The following is a 19930-nucleotide window of genomic DNA, read 5'->3' as shown; positions in this document are numbered from 1 at the left end:
CTTCCTTTGTACATATTTTCTCATTTTGTTTAATATCTAGTTTCTAGCTGCACTGTATAATTCGTTAAAATAAAATTTAATAGATGTACTAATATCACAATTTTCTGTCTACAGACCCAGTAAAGAACAATTTTATCATGTGCTTTCGTAGAAAAGAGAGCACAAATAGACATTTCCCTTCACAGGAATTGCAAAAATAATTTTTTAAAGGTTTGGTAACTTGTCTGCTAGTAGTGTACGTTAAGGTGAAGCATCACTCTAGTGTTAAGATGTGACATAGGTATTAGACATGGCCATCTTTACTGTAATATTTTTTCTGATTGAGCTTTGTAATTTTTAGGTATAAGTTATAGCATTTGCTGGTGCTGTTTGCCATGCATAGTGCTACTGAATGTCACTTTGTATTGCACTGTTATGCCAGTTTTACTACTGATTTATTTTTCTTGTTGCTGCACATTGGCTCCTATTAGTTGTAATGTTGCATTTGGTCTGCTAATTTAGATTTGCTGCTGCTTGCTTTGACCATTTCCTTTTTTTTCATTGTTGTTTATATTAATTGTTTTGTGCTGCTGTATTGCCTCTTCCCTCAGTTTAGCATCTGAGCTCAGTACATTTAAGTTAGCTTAAGAGGGGGTAGACTAAATAAGAGAATGAGTTGCGATGAATTGGAGGAAATGCATTGAGAAGTTGTACAAACAAAGTGCATAAAGCAGGTATAGGTAGGATTTTCTTGGAAATAAATGATGAGGTAAGATAATGGAACATAAATAATGAGGTAAGAAATATGTGAATATATAAATACAGAAAGCATGCTTGGATAGGATGTTTTTGGTGGAAACAAATGTTGAAATAAGTCGAAAGATGTATGGAATGCAGTTTTGGGTTGGGCTGCAGTACCAAATGTTACACTGAGAACAAACCCTGTCCTTTCCTACTGTGTTATTCTCCTATGTGTTTGTGTACCCTTGTGTATTTGTGTTCTTCCTGTCTTTATGTGTTTAGTTAATGATTTATGTTCTGCAATTTTTCTCATACTAAGCTACAGAATACTGTTATCCTCAAATATAATTTGCATTTATAATGTTATTTACTTTGTAAAGATGTTTAGACATTATTTATTGTGTTTTGTTTTAATGCTCATATATGAAGTTGATGTTTCGAAAGTTATTCAGACCTTTTATGTATTTACTTATGTCATAATTCCTGTAACACTGATGTATGTGTTTATTGCTATTCTTTTGTAAAGCCCCAATTACTGCAAATGTTATCTGTATTGTTATGTTCTTTAATAATGTATTTTGTACTTTTGTAATTGTATTCTTACGTTGTAAATTTATAATTGTATAGACACCAGTTCTTCAAATTAAGAACCATTTTACTACACACGTTTCTGTTGGTCATAATATATGCACAGTATGTGAGCAGTTGGATCTGTTAGTGTTGGGACGTGTGTTAATAATTCAGTAAGGCACTGGTTAACAGCATTGCTGGTTCTAAGGACAATTAGAAAAAAACTTTGTGAGTGCACAAGTGGTGGTTTATGGACTTGCTATATTCTCCGCAAGACTCTTTGATGGTGACTGTGCACCTCCACAGTCGCAACAGATGGTTGCTGGCCATCTCTACAAGGACTACAGTGCGTCTACACCTTTGATGACTCCCCAATACCAGTATTTCTACAAGGACTGCAGTGGGTCTGCAACTCTGGTGGCCCAACAATACCATAATCTCTACCAGGAGTAGAGTGGGTCTACTCTGTGACAACCTACCCACCAATATTCTTCAAAACATCGACTGACTCTGCTGTGGGTTTGCTCTGTTGTGGCCCTGTCTGCATTTCAAGAGTCAGCACTGTCTTTCTGTTGGAAGGACAACACTACTTCTTCAAGACTGCATGGAAATCCACTACTTCCTTGTGCATTTTTCTACTGCTCAGACTTTGAGAAAAACACTGCTATTTTACTGTAATGAACGATCAGGACTGTCTTTATGGACTGTGAGAAAATTTTAGCTTTTGATCAACATTGCATCGATAAGTGTGTGCAATTGATTTCGTTGTTATTGTAATTATGAAAAAAGTTTTCAAATCTGTATTGGCCACTGCGCAAAACAATTTTAAAAGTTTTTGTGGGGAGCATGGGGGCTATGTAAGCAGGCTATTTAGGTTTTTATATTGGTAACGCCACGTAGCGCTCTGTATGAAAATCACTGGCTGTGCTGTGTGCAGTCTGTGTCTGGTTTGCATTGTTGTCTGTCATTGTAGTGTTGGGCTCTTGGCTGTTAACAGCGCGTAGCGTTGCGCAGTTGCAGGTGAGCCGCCAGCAGTGGTGGATGTGGGGAGAGAGATGGCGGAGTTGTGTGAGCGGATGATCTGCACAGAAACAGTAACTTTGTAAAAGTGGGTGTCATGAACTGATATATATATATATATATATATATATATATATATATATATATATATATATATATATATATATAAATAATATGACTTTTGAACAATATTAAGGTAAATACATTGGTTTTTCTCTGTAATCGGTGTAGTGATCGTATGTGTAAGTATTAGTTATAAAATTAAGTAAAGAATTGGTGAAGGAAGTTACAGGGACTCAAGTACGCTAGCAGAGACACAGAAGTGGAGCAGGACCGCGGAGAGGTAATTGGCCGATCGAGTACGCGGACCAAGCAGTCAGCAGTCTACTGGGGGCGTCGTCCGGAGGACATTGCCCGCCCCGCTGGAAAGCAGGGCCGACGGATCAGGAGCCAGCATAAGTCATGTGTACGATACACGAGGGAACCTTCTAGCATCGAACCACAGAGGTCAGTCACTGTGCTACAAACGTCACGCCGTCAGCAGGAACACAAAATAAATACCCCGGAAAGAGGCAGCTCCCACTCGAAGTTTACAGCTTCTTCTAAAGTCTGCTGGGAGTCTGCTCGAAGTCTGCTGGAAGTGCTGGTTAACTTATGCAGTACGTTTGTCATGTTCCGGAAGCCTCGTGACGTTTGCTGGGCGTGCTGATGTACTCCCGACGGTATGCATGAAGAAGAAGCGGCAGGTATGGAGGTCATAGGACAGCATCGAACCTGATAGCAGCGTCTAGTTACCACGACTTACAAAGAAAGAAGAAGATGTCGTCCCTTCGCCAGTAAGTCACAGAAGTCTTCGTTCTGAGTTAAGTCATTAAAGTCGAAGTCTCACCAATAGCAACGGAGGAAGACGTATAGTTAATAACCCGGGTGACTGGTTCGGACGAAGGGATGCGGCCGGACCAGTGAAGTCACCAGTGAATTGGGAAGAACTCCAGTTCAATGGACGCCGCCCAGAGCCGCCGAATCTGAGAACACGGGTTCGCTCCCAGCACAGGGCAACTTTCGTCATAGCAGTGGCCGGCCAGCCGCCTGGAACTGCAAGCCAGTACACTCGCCGGCACACAGTCTTGCCGCGTAAGCAGCGCTCGCCACGTGCGGCCGTCGTCAGCTGCTGTTTCTGGGGCATTCCTTGCAGTCTACGTTAGCATCTCTCGCCACCGCCAGCACCAAGGCAACTACGCCGTGTTGATACGGAAGCACTGAATCAAGCGAGTAAAGTCAACCAGTTGAAGTCCGCTGAATGCGCTGCTGTCAAGGAAATGTTTATCAATAAATAACTCTTGTGAGTAAGGGATGTATTATTGTACCTCATCCTCTGAGCCAAGGGAAGAACCCATGTAGCCCAGCTCTCCATGCCTGACAAATAATAAGAATAACAAGGAAGAAATAAAAAGAGAGACGCTACATCTGTATCAAAATCTTTCATTTGCTAACTATGCCTATCAGTAGGTAGTGCCTTCAGTAGTTTGAATCTTTTATTTAGCTGGCAGTAGTGTATTGCAGTAGTTCTAGTAACGAAGATTTTTATGAGGTAAGTTATTTGTGAAAGGTATAGTTCAATGTTAGTCAGGGCCATTCTTTTGCAGGGATTTTTGATAGTCAGATTGTGTTGCGTTAAAAATATTTTGTCAGTTTAAGCACAGTCATGTACAATTTTTCTAAGGGGACGTCTCATAACCTCTAAGATTACGGGCATTGCGAACTCGGACATGACTAGCGCCGACACATCATAATCTTCATCACCAAGTTTCATTGTGACAAAGATCTGTTCCTTAATAACCATGCTCTTTGCACCAATGGCACCTGTGACACATATTCCATGTACAGGAAAATTGGGTATTCTCCTTCTTTGTTCCAACCACTTCGTATAGAGCTTCTGACATACTGCCTTAACCTGGCTACCAGAATCCATTAAAACATCGATACGAGTACCAAAGATTTCTGTTTCAAAGATGGGCTGTACAGCTTTCTCACAACATTCACCAACTTCTTGCAATAGGTCTTCCACAATCTCTGTCACATTATCCAGCTTGCGAACAGACATAATAATGGACCCTCCATATTTCATTCCTGATCAGGCCGCACAAGTAACCTCCTCTAGTTTTCCGGTGTTTCTTCCCTATGCTGCCTGTACGCGCTGTGATTTGAGCTTCGCACCTGGTCACATGATACATCGTGCCCTGGGTTCCGATATCTGTAGCCACCATGGTGTCCTCTGTGATCACAATGGCCAAGGAAACTACCACCATGTCTCCTACCATTATTATTCCAATATCATTCATTGTGTCTATTGCTACGGTTTAAATGGGTATCTGTATTGGATTCGTTGTTCCCTGATACTCTACTATCACCTTCTCGAGAATCATATAACGTGTCTAAATGTCCTAAGGCTGACTTCATTGCCTCTATGTCATCTCTAGGAATTGCTAACAACTTATCCTGAACACCTGTCGGTAGTTTACTTGTGATCAGGGACACTATGGGTTCTGTCGTCATAGCTTCATCTAAATACAAGTTCCTCTCATAATAATCTTGGAAATACTTCTTTACGTTCTGGTCACGCAATCTCTCAAACCTTCAACCCTCGTATAGACTGTTACGTACTTCGTTTTGCTTCCGTCATAACCAATGCTGTTGCAAAAATTCCTTTTCAAATTCAGCGAAGGTTGTGTCCTATTCTCATACCACAGGTACCAGGTCCAAATTCCAATCTTGCTGCAACGAAGTGTACTTTCCTTTACTCATCCAACAATTCAGGTAACATGCCCTTACATTGATCTAAGAAATTTTTATGATGTCACCTCCCATTTGGTTCGAAGTTCATAAAATTCCCTATGCCAAGGAAGACCTCACCATTTTGTATACCAATTAAGCTACCTCAAGCAATGCTTCCATCATGAAATAGTGATTTTACTTCAATATTCACCTGCTGACCGACCTGTTCCTTAGTCTTACCTACATCACTGTACACCTCTTCTACTCGCTGTGCATAAGCATCCTGGTTTAGCACAACAGCTAATATCCTGTGTTTACAGTGTTTCACTTCTTCATCCAGTTGCTCAAAATGCTCATCATAGGCCTCTACCTTCTTAGTAATTTCTCCTCCACTTCTTTGACATCTGACTCTACCTATTCAAACGTTTTGTATTGCCTGCAGCATTCACCTCAAACCGAACAGTAAGTTCATCTATCCTCTGATGACTTGACTCAGCCAGTTTCCTTAGAGCCTCATTAGTCTCGGGGATCGTTTTACTGAGTTGTTCTCTAACATGCTCTACCGATCGCTTAATATCTTCCCTTATTTGTTTTTTATCTTGCTCTACTAATTGCTTAATATCTTCTCTTAATCGTTTGTTTTCTTCCTTTAATTGTTTGATATTTTGCTCTAACATTTGCTTAATATCTCCCTTCTGGAACATGCCTTCTTCCCTCTGGCGATTAATGTCTTCCTTTATTTCTTGGGTATCATTTAATATTGTTTTGAGCATGTCAACAATAGACAGGTCAGGCCTAAGTATACGATAATCTCGTTTGGGGCATCTCCGTGATTGGTGACGACACTGCGTTAGGGCTTCTCATCTCTGTTAATGAATTACTGTCCCCTATATCGGAATCCTTCGACATTTCACTACTACGTGCTTCTGTTTTCGTCTCCACCTGATAACTTTCACCCAAAGAGGCTGCTTTGACACCCTTGTCTATGGCAGTTGCACCAAGCTCATTACTTGCCATATTGAACCATCGTAAAGTCACCCAAGCAAAAAATAAACAGATTAGATTAATACTTGTTCCATAGATCATGAATACGACACTTCGTAATGATGTGGAACGTGTCAGGTTAATAAAAGATGTCTGTACAAGTAATTACATTACACAAAATATTGCATGACACTAATGATTAAGTTTTTTTTTACTTAGTTTATATCTAAAAATTCAGCCAATGAGTAGAAGGAGTTGTCATCTAGAAATTCTCTTAATTTATTTTTAAATGTTAGTTGGCTATCTGTCAGGCTTTTGATGCTTTTTGGTAGGTGCCCAAAGACTTTTGTGGCAGCATAATTTACCCCTTTCTGTGCCAAAGTCAGATTTAACCCTGCATAGTGAAGATCATCCTTTCTCCTGGTGTTTTAGGTATGCACACTGCTATTACTTTTGAATTGGGTTGAATTATTATCAACAAATTTCATAAGGGAATATATATACTGTGAGGTTACTGTGAGGATTCCTAGTTCCTTAAATAGATGTCTGCAGGATGACCGTGGGTGGGCTCCAGCAATTATTCTGATTACACGTTTTTGTGCAATGAATACTTTTCTACTCAACGATGAATTACCCCAGAATATGATGCCATACGAAAGCAGTGAATGAAAGTAGGCATAGTAAGCTTATTTACTGAGATTCTTATCACCAAAATTTGCAATAACCCTAAGAGCATACGTAGCTGAACTCAGACGTTTCAGCAGACCATCAATGTGTTGCTTCCAGTTTAACCTCTCATCAATGGACACACCTAACAATTTTGAAAATTCTACCTTAGCTACAGACTTCTGTTCAAATTCTATATTTATTATTGGAGTTGTGCCATTTACTGTACGGAACTGTATATACTGAGTTTTACCAAAATTTAAAGAGAGTCCATTTGCTGAGAACCACTTAATAATTTTGTGAAAAACATCATTTACAATTACATCACTTAGTTCTTGGTTTTTGGATGTTATTACTATACTTGTATCATCAGCAAAAAGAACTAACTTTGCATCTTCATCAATGTGGAATGGTAAGTCATTAATGTATATCAAGAACAGTAAAGGACCTAAGACCGAACCTTGTGGGACCCTATGCTTGATAGCACCCCAGTTTGAGGAATCAGCTGTTGTTTTAACATTACACGAACCACTTATTTCAACTTTCTGCATTCTTCCAGTTAAGTATGAATTAAACCATTTGTGCACTGCCCCACTCAAACCATAATGATTTAGCTTATCTAAAGAATTCCATGATTTACACAATCAAAGGCCTTTGAGAGATCACAAAAAATACCAATGGGTGATGTCCAGTTATTCAGAGCATTTAATATTTGATCAGTGAAAGCATATATAGCATTTTCTGTAGAAAAGCCTTTCTGAAACACCCTGCTCCAAAGAGCTATTACATACGTGGCTGAGAATCCTACTTATCTGTGGGGAACAAGCTTTAAGTACTTTGCAGGAAATGCCATCAATTCTGTAAGAGCTTTTACTTTTCAGTGAGTTTATTATTTTACTGATTTCAGAGGGAGAGATTGGTGGAATTACAGTTGTTTCAAACTGCGCAGGTATGGCCTCTTCTATTAATAGCCTTGCCTCTTCTAGTGAAGATCTAGATCCTATTTTCTCCACAACATTTAAAAAATTATTATTCAAAATATTTTCAATTTCTGATTGTTTGTTAGTGCACTTGTCATTCAGTTTTATTGCACTAAAGTCTTCCTGTGCTCTTGGTTGCCCTGTTTCCCTTTCAATAATATTCCAAATTGCTTTAATTTTATTATCAGAGTTACTGATCTCGGACATGATACACATGCTTCTGGACTTTTTAATAACTTTTCTTAGTACCGCACAATAGTTTTTATAATATTGAACAATTTCGGGGTCAGTACTCCCTATTGCTGTTAGATACAGTTCTCTTTTGCGGTTGCAAGATATTCTTATTCCTTTAGTTAGCCAAGGTTTTTTATATGTTTTCTTGGAATTATGTTTAACTATTTTCTTGGGAAAACAATTTTCAAATACCCTTAAAAATGTATTGTGAAATAAGTTATATTTCAAGTTTGCATCGGGTTCCTTATACACTTCATCCCAGTCTAGCTGCTGTAGGCTTTCCCTAAAGTTTGCAATATTTATATTGTTAATTGAATGCACTGCTTTGAAAGTCTGATTTATTATACTGCATTGAGCTATGTCATGTACTGTAACAAGCTGTGCACTATGATCTGAAAGACCATTCTCAACAGGATAAGCATTTATGTCCTTAAACTTATCTTGGTCTATAAAAAAGTTATCTATCAATGTACTGCTGTTCTTTGTTATCCAAGTAGGAAAATCAAGGACGGAGCTCAAATTGAAAGAACTGAGTAATACTAAAAGGTCATTCTTCCTATTACACTCTTTCAGGGAATCAACATTGAAATCCCCACAAATGATAATTTGCTTCCCCCTGTCTGACAGATAGCACAACAAAGCATCCAAGTTTTCTAGAAATAGCTGGAAATTCCCTGAGGGGGACCTATACACTGTTACAATTATGAAAGTGCCATCATTTAGTTTAAGTTCAGTGGCACATGCTTCCATATGTTGCTCTACACAAAATTTTTTAGTTTCTTAATTTTTTGCACTGTGGAAGCTTTTGACATATATGGCAACTCCTCCTCTCATCATATTATCTCTACTTACATGTGCAGCTAATTTGTACCCATTGATGCTAACCTTTTGCATATCAGTGACAATGTGATGCTCAGACAGGCATTGTATATCTATTACATTCTTGGTTTCTATATCTTCTAAACAAAGCAGAAGCTCATCAATTTTATTCTTCAATCACCCAATATTTTGATGAAATATACTAACAGTATTTTTCACTTTACTTTTATGAGTATCTTGAACTTTTTTAACATCTTTAGTACTTTTATTCTTCAATCCCCCAATATTTGGATGAAATATACTAACAATATTTTTCACTTTACTTTTGTGAGTATCTTGAACTTTTTTAACATCTTTAGTACTTGCCTGGCTGAGTTTCCCACTGGACACTGATCTTACACTACAAAAGAGTTTCCACCATGAGATGTATTTCCTCCCCCCTTTAAATTTCCTGCTATCAGCCCAGCCAGTTTACCCTTCCCTTTCCTGTTGAGGTGTAGGCCATGTCTAGTATAGTCCCACCTACAGAGTGAATCAACAGGAACCACACCAATGTGTGACCCTGCACCAGATCCAAGTAGCCGTTCCAACTCCAAATTAACTCTCCTGACAGAAGAGGTGAAATGAGGTCGGTCGTGGCGCTCCAGAACCGACACAAACCCAACACTGGTATGATTCGATGCCGATGCAATCTTTGCCAGGTCACACTCTATGCTGTACCCCGGATCTCTGTCAATACTGTTGCCCGGCCCACCCACAATAACCACGGTGTCTTCCTTAGTAAAACCTTTACATAGTGAACCTAAATCCTCTGTAACCTGCCCAAGTTCAGCACTAGGTTTGAAAAAACTTGTGACCTGGTAATCCAACCCCAATTCATCCTGCAGAAGTTGGCCCACACCCCTAGCATGCGAACTACCTAGCAACAAGACTTTCTTTCTCTTTGCAGACTTCCCTACATTCTTAATCAATTTGCTGCTGAAAGCTTGTTGAGCCCTGTCTACGTCTACCTCTGTGAGAGGCTCATCAGTTTCTGACTGAGGCAACAGGTCAAACCTATTTTGTACATTAATAACAAAGCTGTCAGAAGAATTTCTTGGCCTGTTCCTCATGCCTGTTGCCACTTCCCACCCCTGTTTACCCTTCTCCCCCCTTAACCTGCCCAGTTCTCGCCTAGCCTCATCTAACTCAGCCTGAAGGGCAGCAATTTCCCCCCCCCCCCCTGTTCCACAATCTTCCTATCTCTACTGCATAGCCTACAGAACCACTGATGAGTCTCGCTCATTTTCCCAATTCCCACGCCACTACAGTCGCCCCAATGAAAAAAGTTACTACATCCATCACACCAGACCCCGGAGCTAACGATCGTACGGCACGTCAGGCACTTTACACTCATGGTACAAATCTATTTTAGTGACAGAAAGACAATTAAGTTACCGGAAAACAATGAAAATACGTGTACGAAAAATTAGGCCTACTCGCGACTATGTAAACAGTGGTTCAGAAGTTTTTTACTGGAAATTACTTAAGAGATGACGATACTCTACAGATATAAAGGGGCAGCAAACGTATTTAGCACACTATACTATCAGTAAATGCACTTAAGATTGCGGTATGAAGTTTAATCTGAAAACTCAAAAGTTCGGCCTGGCCGCGATATGTAAACAAAACGAACTTTACGTGATTACTGTGAAAATACGCGAGTAAGACAAAAACCTTTAATGGTACGCTTGCAGAGAACTATAATTAACGTAATAAATTAGTTTAAAGTGTTAAAAAACAGTTTATTGCTACTTAAATTACTTATCTTGTACAAGAGCTGTGACTCAGACGTCCGTGTAGCAGGCGCAGGGCTACCAACAAATCACAGTAACACTCGTATCATGGAATGGACAGCAATAACCACAACCAAACTACAACGCCGTACACAATGAACGCAGTAATTCGTGCTCAGAAGCACATATAACATACAAGATCATGTAAAAGAAAAAAAAAACAGAATTAAATATAAGCTAATGTAAATATAGTTCTGCAATTGTATTAACTGTTATTAAAAATTAGATCACTAAGTAAGCAGGGTCTGACACTAGCATTTACTTTACTGTAAGATCGGCAAAGTAATTATGGCTCGTAACTTTGTGAACAAAAGTATTTCAACTGTTACTGTTTGTAATTACATAATTAAAGAGCGCAATCTGCACTGCCAGTTAATTACTCTCGTTGCTTCAGTTGCGTGAAATAACGTTGTGATGTGCGACTTACTTTGCATTGTCTTCTGCCTCCGTAGTCACGGCTGTTGCGTAGCGCCGACTCAGTTGACGCCGTCCGGCTGTCAGCACTGTTCCCTCTGTGCAAAGCGTGGTAATATTTGCTCCGTCGCTCCCAGGCGCCGCCCACGTCGTACACGATTATGGTTGCCAAAAAGTTTTCAGTTTTGCCCCATAGGTGCCCCTAGCATCGTCTTCCGTAATGGCTGCCAAATAACTTCCCTTTCGCACGTAGATGCCGCTACCGTCGCCAAAAGCGCAGCACCATGGAGTGTGTGTACTTCGTAGCACTAGCTCATTCCACTGTCACGGATGGGACGAGTATATACACTGTGTCACAAGTTCTTTCACGTACATATACCAGAGCTCGCGTGACGTCACTCAACAATAGAAAATAATAATTTTGTTTATACACAAATAGTTGATACTCCAAGTTCATTTTGCAGCACTTCTTAAGCGAAATTGAGGGCCCTGAATACACGTCGCCATGTAACGCGCCCGGGAGTACTAATGGGGGTGGGGGACCCTTAAACTTTTTGTCGCTGCTGCTTTTCTAGACGGTGTGCACTGTCCACACCACGTACCTGATAATCCCGCTTGCAGTCGTACTGTTCTGCTCCACACAGATGCCGGCTTGCCTGAAATTATTTATCGATATATGCAAGTGAATACGGGGAGCCACTCAACGTTAAGCACAACACTGTTCTACGTCTGGTATGAACATCTATATTCTGAGGCGATATGGAAATCACAGGTTGCACTGTTTACCGGTTCAGAAGTTGAGTCACATAGTGCTCAGAGCCATTTGAACCATTTTTTTGTTTACCGGTACACTATAAGTCGCAAATGTTTATCCCAACTGAAAGTCTTGATGATTATCTGTCCACTTAGACGAAAGTACGCGTACCGAACACGGCGTGGATGATTGTTGATGATCCGGAAGCCGAATGGACGAACGAAAGTTCTTACGCTCGTAACGCATACACATATCTTTGGTACCAGTCCTCCTACTTATAAATTTTATCACTGTTCACAGGGTAAAATTTATAGTTCACAGTTCTTCACTTGTACGAGCGTGCACGTAACCGTTGCAGTGCGTCTGATTGTTGATGATGTGGAACGCGATAATGGAACGCATGTTCTAACGCTCGCTACATGGCACGGCACTTTAGGCCTGGCCAGACAGAATGTGGCCTGGCCGTCCGGCCTGTGACCTAGAACCGCAGCCGGCAGGCAGCACTGTTCTATCGCTCCTTACTGTATGGCTGCGTCCCACAGAGTGCGGTTCTGACGCACCGGCATGTGGCCTGCCGCTCTGGCCGCCGCCGGGTTGTCACAGATTACAGATTCGCCGCAAGGCAGAGCGGCAGCTTGCCTCTGTTGTCGCACTCAACTGCTCTGTGGTCACACTTGAAGCAGCGGCGTGAGGCGGTTTTTGTCTTGCAGGTCGTAGTGCATGCGTCATGGACACAGAAAGACTTATAGAAGAGGTGAGGCAATACAACTTTTTGTATGATACACGCGATCCTGATTTGGAGGTAGAATACTTTTTCCCTCGATATACTCTTGACAGAAAGCTAAATTCTCAGAAATAATGTTGTCACTGCGAAGTCCATAATTTCCAATATCAACTACTGTAAACTCCTACTATGGATCAACGATCTATAGGAGAACGAGCGAAAAGAATTGCTTGTAACCGAAGAACTGGGATCGACGATCCTTTGGGCATTTTAACCTGATACGCTTTTCTTCTATGCTTCCAAGGCAGTTCTGAAACCCCCAAAGTTCTAGAAATCGTTCTTCATATTTCTTCCACATCTCTCTTGTAGGAGTAAGTAAATACTTGGGTTGTAGAACGGTCCATATTGCCTGGCACACTTGTCTCACAATTTCTGAGACTGTTGATCGTCCTAACCGAAAAGAAAAAGCTATGGTCTGGTGACTGTCGCCTGTAGTCAAGTATCTGGTTCAAAATGGTTCAAATGGCTCTGAGCACTATGCGACTTAACTTCTGAGGTCATCAATCGCCTAGAACTTAGAACTAATTAAACCTAACTAACCTAAGAACACTACACACATCCATGCCCGAGGCAGGATGCGAACCTGCGACCGTAGCTGTCGCTCCGTTCCAGACTGTAGCGCCTAGAACCGCACGGCCACTCCTGCCGGCTAAGTATCTGGGAAATATTAAAACAAATTATGCCGATAGATAAGTTAACGAACAAATATATGTTTATTTAAATTCAGTTACAATGCTCTGATTACAATGAAGCAAAACAATTTATTAAGTAGAAAGTTCACTCTAGCGGGACATACGGAACTAGATATTACAATCGTTTGCTGTATTCGCAAACACTACAGATACATTTATCACTCCACTCGTAACTACAATGTGGGATAGCACTTTCTTCCGCCGAACCTTTCATAGGATACAGAAAACTAAAATGGAATACATTATATGACTTATGTTTGAAGCACAAAGAGGCTACAAATGGTAAACCTTACCTCAAACAAATAGCTAGTCTGTGCCTTGTATCAACTGGCTTTCTCCAGTTCGTTGTGTACTTCTCGGTGCTGCCTTTTTATCAGACGATGCAGTTCCTCGAAACATTTTCGCGACATACGAAAATATTTGAAGGACCCATCTTCGTCAGACTCTAGATCAATACACAGACGACGGTCTTCTCCTAAGCTTTCTCTCTTGCTACTAATTTCGTGCACCCAACATCTCCTCCTCTTGGTGCCATTTCGTATCGCTAGTGCAAGCCACTCATTTGCTCGCACAAAGATAATGTGTCCCTCGTGAAACTTCCAAATCGTCTAACACCAAGACAGTCGCGCTACGCATGCAAACTTAATAATGGGGTTCGGCCCTTTCCACAGTGTTACCATCTGACGCATCAAAAGTCGCTGCGGCCGGCCGTTGCCTCTGTGGCTTCCCTGGCCGCTGAATGTCCCGGCCTCCCGCTGCGCCGTCCGTATTACTCACATTAGTTCATTCTGCGAGACCGAACACGGCACGGATCATTGATTGATTGGTACAGTATGGTACGCCATGCATCGAGAGGATACACAAATACGTTGTCAGCAGCACTGCCCATTTTAAAATTACGTCTTGACGCACTTTCCTCTGAATCATTTACTTATGTTACCACTTTACTGTAATAGCACTGGTAGCAACACTTCAATTTCCATACTAACAATGCCTCTCATATGCAGAGCTACACACTACACAACCTAACAGTTCTGTGTCCCGCGCTCGACGCTGGACGCTGCTGCCCACAAAGATACTCCACAACTAAACCAGCGATATGACAGTACACTTGCACTATTACAAGAAGGAATCTATGTTTAAAAAACCTCACACAATCCGAACGATAATTACTTTCCAGTTTCCACAAAAATAGGTGAAGTCATTTCTTTTTGTTTTACCAGCAAAATCGATAGAGTCTGAGCATGTATTGTTTCCAAATTATAAGTTGTTTTGTACAAGACATTACATTCATTTGTAACATTTGAATTATAAACATAGAACAGCATACATACAGTCACTCTCTTATGTTCAGCTGCAGAATATAACTTTATAACTTGTATTCTCTCTCTCTCTCTCTCTCTCTCTCTCTCTCTCTCTCTCTCTCTCTCTCTCTCTCCACCCATTGTTATGCAACATCCAACGACATGAAAAAATAGTCTACAGAACTGCAGTGGATTACGGAGGACCAAACCCCAGTATTCGAGGTTTTATAGCAACACATTTGACACATGTATTAACTTTTCTCCCTGTTGTAGTGGCAACTTCTGCCACCGAATGTAATAGCCACACCAAATGCAGCGGGAAGAGGTAGAAGGCACTGTATTAAGACTCGTATGAGCTTTTCAAATGATTTATCGTTTCCAACCACAGTGCTCAAGTTCCTCTCGATCTGTCTCACTGGGTCCGACAATGCTGAGAACACCTCTTTGCTGCCTGTGAAATGGCTTGGCGCAGAATGGCTGCCTCAGCGACCCATGCAAGCACTGTGTGTCGGACCTGTACACCAGTGAAGTTGCTTTGTCGTCAGGATGATGGCACTCAACTCAGTGGTCTGTGTCCCTGCCGACTCAGCGCCGCTCAGAGTGAGCAGCAGGCGGGCAGCTGCGTGCTTCTCGCCAGTGTGGCTGTGGCTGCAGCGACAACAAGCGCCCATGATCTGGCGCCCCAATCTGCGTCCCTCACCTCAGGATACCACTGGTGTATGTTGGAACCCAAGACGCCTGCCCACGCCAGCCGGAGTGGGTGAGCGGTTCTAGGCACTACAGTCTGGAACCGCGCGACCGCTACGGTCACATGTTCGAGTCCTGCCTCGGGCATGGATATGTGTGATGTCCTTAGGTTAGTTAGGTTCAAGTAGTTCTAAGTTCTAGGGGACTAATGACCACAGCAGTTGAGTCCCATAGTGCTCAGAGCCATTTGAACCATTTCATTTGGACTGATGACCTCAGAAGTTAAGTCCCATAGTGCTCAGAACTATTTGAACCATTTGAACGCCTGCCCATGATAGCGAGCCGTGGAGTGGCCCGCCGTGGGCAGGATATGGTCCTCGTGTCGGCCTCAGAGGGACCCACTGTGGACTGGAATGCTGGCGCCCCATCTGCTGCTGCGTGTGGTGTGACATGCCCCGCCGTCCAGGAGAGCTGCCACACCTTAATCAATCTCGTTAGAAACCCGCATCTATTTACACGCATCTTTGCACCTCTATTTGCCATAGGTGAAGCTCTGCGTCATGTACTCATAACACGCTAGGTTGGCCAGTGGGCCCCTTCTGCTGGTGATTTCCGACATCCAAAACAGCTATATATACTCTTTCAGCAATTTGACGGTCCTGTGGCCTATATTCTACTTCGGAAGCGTTGGTATGTGTAGCTCACCGCAATCTGGCCCACATTTTTCTGCACCGTGTGCTCAGAATATTGCAAAAAAACTAGCTTTCTCTATCCTAAATGGTGGTTCCGCTACACTATTCCCCTATTCAAGATCCCTGGATCGACCCTTAATTAGTTGCTAAGTTGTTTGGGTCGGCACCTATGGCATAGTTCCTTATTACTAGAAAAATGAAGTGTGGTCCAGTGCTCTTAAACCGTGACGTAAATTAAAACATAAAAATTTCTTACTGTACCACCACTGCTCGATCAACCCCTTGCCTACTCGTCTCACGCCCTCAGTATCCAGTCCACTGGGACTTCGGCTACCCTCAGGTCTCTCTTGGAATTAGATCTCCGCCTGATCAGAAATAAAACGACACATAACAAAGTTAAGGTTGCCATGATACTTGGCACATAGGTGCTCAAAATGATAGTTGTTGGCCCTTGCGTTTCCCTATACTGACATGTTGCACTACCAGTTCGGCTGATATGCGCCCCTCTTGCTCTAAAATGAACTGGTTTCGGATCTCTACAGACCTGGCTCCAGAGTGTGATTTAACAGAATCAGATTCTGCCTTGGCAAAATCTCTAAAGAGGCTTCTGACCAGTACAGCTGTGGTTGCGTAACATTCAATTGCGTGACTCCGGAAATTGACGCTGTAGGAAGGTTGGTCCTTTTATGTTACACTTAGTTCCATTGATTAACATTCCGCTCCTCTATGGCAGCTTCGTAATTCCTCCCTTGCCCATTTTGGCGTACTGGTTTCTAGTTGCTGAAATCAGCAATACCTCTTTAGTTTTCACTTCACAAACTTGCTAAACGGTCCCCACTTCACGGCTATGGGTGGACCGTGTACCACTGAAACCTTGCGTTCTTCCCCATAAACTGGATTTGGGCAAAAATATACACTCGTGTGTGGTTAGTTGTTACCCCCTACTGTTGTGACATGGTAGAAAATCGGCAAATTGGTTGGCTGGTCTCCATTATTAAATATAACCCTGATGGTAATTCCTTCTGTGCCTTGCGAAACCCTCGTAAATATTGGTCTGGCGGCAACAAATCGGTATTTTTCCGGCCTTGCAATGCGTGATGCCGCGCTTCTTGCAGATTCGTTAGTAGTCCCTGATCATCCCACACACTGTCAGCTACTTCTTGCAAGAGTCTGGTTAACACCAGCCTGCTATCTAGCACTTGTAGATGCCCCTGCCTAGGTTTCCCAGGTTACGATTTATTACATCTTCCGACGCCTTAGAGTTTTCCACAACTTGCTCTGCTAAAGTGAGGAGCAACCATGTGTTATTCACCACTTCCCATTCCAATATCCCTTTCTGAGTTGCATGCCAAGCTTTGATTGCCCTACTCTCCTCTGCGAGTTGCCTCACTACTTACACCATGTTGTTCCGTTTCTTTATATCGCTTTCGTCTGAGGTTCCAAAACCTGTCTAAAATTTTTGCTCCTGCGTTCAGCCATCCTAATTTCCGTCTTACCCGTGGCATCTCTTCCTCCATCTGTCCTGTCTGCTTCCGTAGCGTGTTATAAGCTTCATGCAATTTCTTATACTCCCCTGCAACTTCCTTCAGCACTCCCTTGCCCTCTGCATATTGGCAAAGCTCTTCGAACACTTCCTCAAGCCTCCTTACTTCATTCCGCATTTCCCAAACGTTCCATACCAACCTTAATGCCCACTGGTGACTCGACACCACTACATCTTCCTGCCTTGAGTACAGCACACCCCCATCCAGGTGCTGCACCAGTAAAGCATCCATCTCGATGAAGAAGAGATGAATCACTGCCAACGCCCACCCTTTCAGTGACCTGAAGACAGGGATCACCATCACCCTTCCTCCCTCTTCAAAATAATTGCCGTCTACAGCAGGCTATATTCGAAAATACATAAAACATATGAAACTACAATGCCTAACTACTCTACGCAAACCCAGTGTTACACGACATGAAAACAAAAAAACTGCAAATACTCTACTACTTTCAGGATCGAAAAGCATGCGGTACTTCATGCTATGCTCTACCTCCCTTGTTTTCTTCACTCTCTCTTTCTTCGTCTTTCCTTCCTGTGACGCACGAGGACTCACATCTGGGCAACTCTTAAATGGCCGTACCCATCCAGTATGTACTATCGTTGTTCCTGTTGCCAGCTGAAGCTTAACATTAACGGGGGAAGCGGTTTCAACAACTTGGTATGGTCCTTGATACCTTATAAGGAACTTCTTCGTTTTCCCTTTTTGCGTATAGGGGCTGAACAGCGTTACCCAGTGCCCCATTCTATACTGTGGTAAAGTTCCTTTCTGCTTTACTGCGTCTTCGTGCCGTTCCAAAGCCCTCATATTTTCCGGTTGTACCTGTTTCCAAACATCCCAATTTGTACTTCGGAATTGTCGTACAAATTCTCCAGTCCTTTCTTTCTGTAACCTCTTCAAATCAAATGGTGACGGCATTTTTCGTCAGTACACTACCTCATATGGAGACAAACGGGTATTTTCATGGACTTTTGTATTGTATGCGCTTATAATATGCTTCAAGTACTCGTCCCACTGATAGTGACGAGAATGCACAGAAAAACTCAGCATCTTCCCGACTGTTCTGTGTACTCGTTCTGTCCCTCCACTGGTCTGTGGATGCAACACGCTCGTCCTCAACGTCTTTAGGTTCAACAATTTACACAGTTCCTTCATTGAATCTGACATGAAGTTAGTACTTTGGTCAGTAATTATTTTCTCCGGTACACCAAACTTCAAAATCTAGTAGTTGACTAACGCTTGTGCGACCGTCGCTGCCTGTTGATTTGGCCTAGCCACCATTTCCACATATCTCGAAAAATGGTCTATTATTGAGAGAACGAATCTGTTTCCCAATGGTGTTCGCCTAAATGGTCCTAAGACATCAGTCCCCAACATAGAAAATGGACGTGTTGCTTCCGGTAATAGTTGTAGCTGTATTTGTTTCCGACTCTAATCTGCCCTATGCGCATGGTGTACAGTTCTTGACATACTGATCCTCATCTCCTTTCCTACCTCTCCACCAGTACCTCTCCGCCACTCTTCTATTCGTTGCTCTACACTCTAGATGACCTAATAACACGTGATCATGTGCGTCCTTTAAAACCTCGTCCCTCATCTACGCTGGCGCTACTAACCTTGGCGCTAACTTCGTTTCCCTGCACAGAAGACCGTCGGACATATTAAATTGTGGCTGTTTCCAATACAATTTTCAATCTTTTCCACGTTCTGTAATTCTTGCCATAATGCTAGATCATAACCTATGACTTCTACTTTTGCCTCCTTCCTACTTAGTGCATCCGCATTTCCGTGCTTCTTCCCAGGCTTGTGCACCACCTCGTAGTCGAATTCACTAAGCGTCACGCCGGCTGCTGTGGTCAAGGAGTTCTAGGCTCTTCAGACTGGAATTACGCCACTGCTGTGGTCGCAGGTTCAAATCCTGCCTCTGGCATGGATATGTATGATGTCCTTAGGTTAGTTAGGTTTAAGTAGTTCAAAGTCTAGGGGACTGATGACCTCGTATGTTAAGTCCCGTATTGCTTAGAGCCATTTGAACCATTTGAACTAAGACTCATAACCCATTCTGCAAGTCTAGTGCATGGATCCTTCTACCCCAACAACCTCTTCAACGCAGCATGGTCACTACCCGAAATCTCCTCCCGTATAAATAACATTTGAAATATGTGATTCTATAGATTACGCTAAGCAGCTGCCTGTCAGTTGTTGAGTAATTCCTCTCTGCTGCATTCAACTGCCTAGACGCATAGGCTACAGGTTGTTCTTTCCCATCTATTTCGTGACTAAGAAAGCACCCTAATGCTTGATTCGATGCATCGCATGCTAGTATAAACTTTTCTAAATTTGGAAACACAAGGACCGTGCTTAATGTTATCACTTCTTTCAATTTGTCAAACGCTTTCTGACACTCTTCTGAGCACTCATATTTCACACCCTTCCGTAACAATCGCGTCAACGCC

The sequence above is a fragment of the Schistocerca gregaria genome, chromosome 3 (assembly GCF_023897955.1).
Source record: "Schistocerca gregaria isolate iqSchGreg1 chromosome 3, iqSchGreg1.2, whole genome shotgun sequence".
NCBI lineage: Eukaryota > Metazoa > Arthropoda > Insecta > Orthoptera > Acrididae > Schistocerca > Schistocerca gregaria.
Note: the sequence above shows the minus strand (reverse complement) of the source record.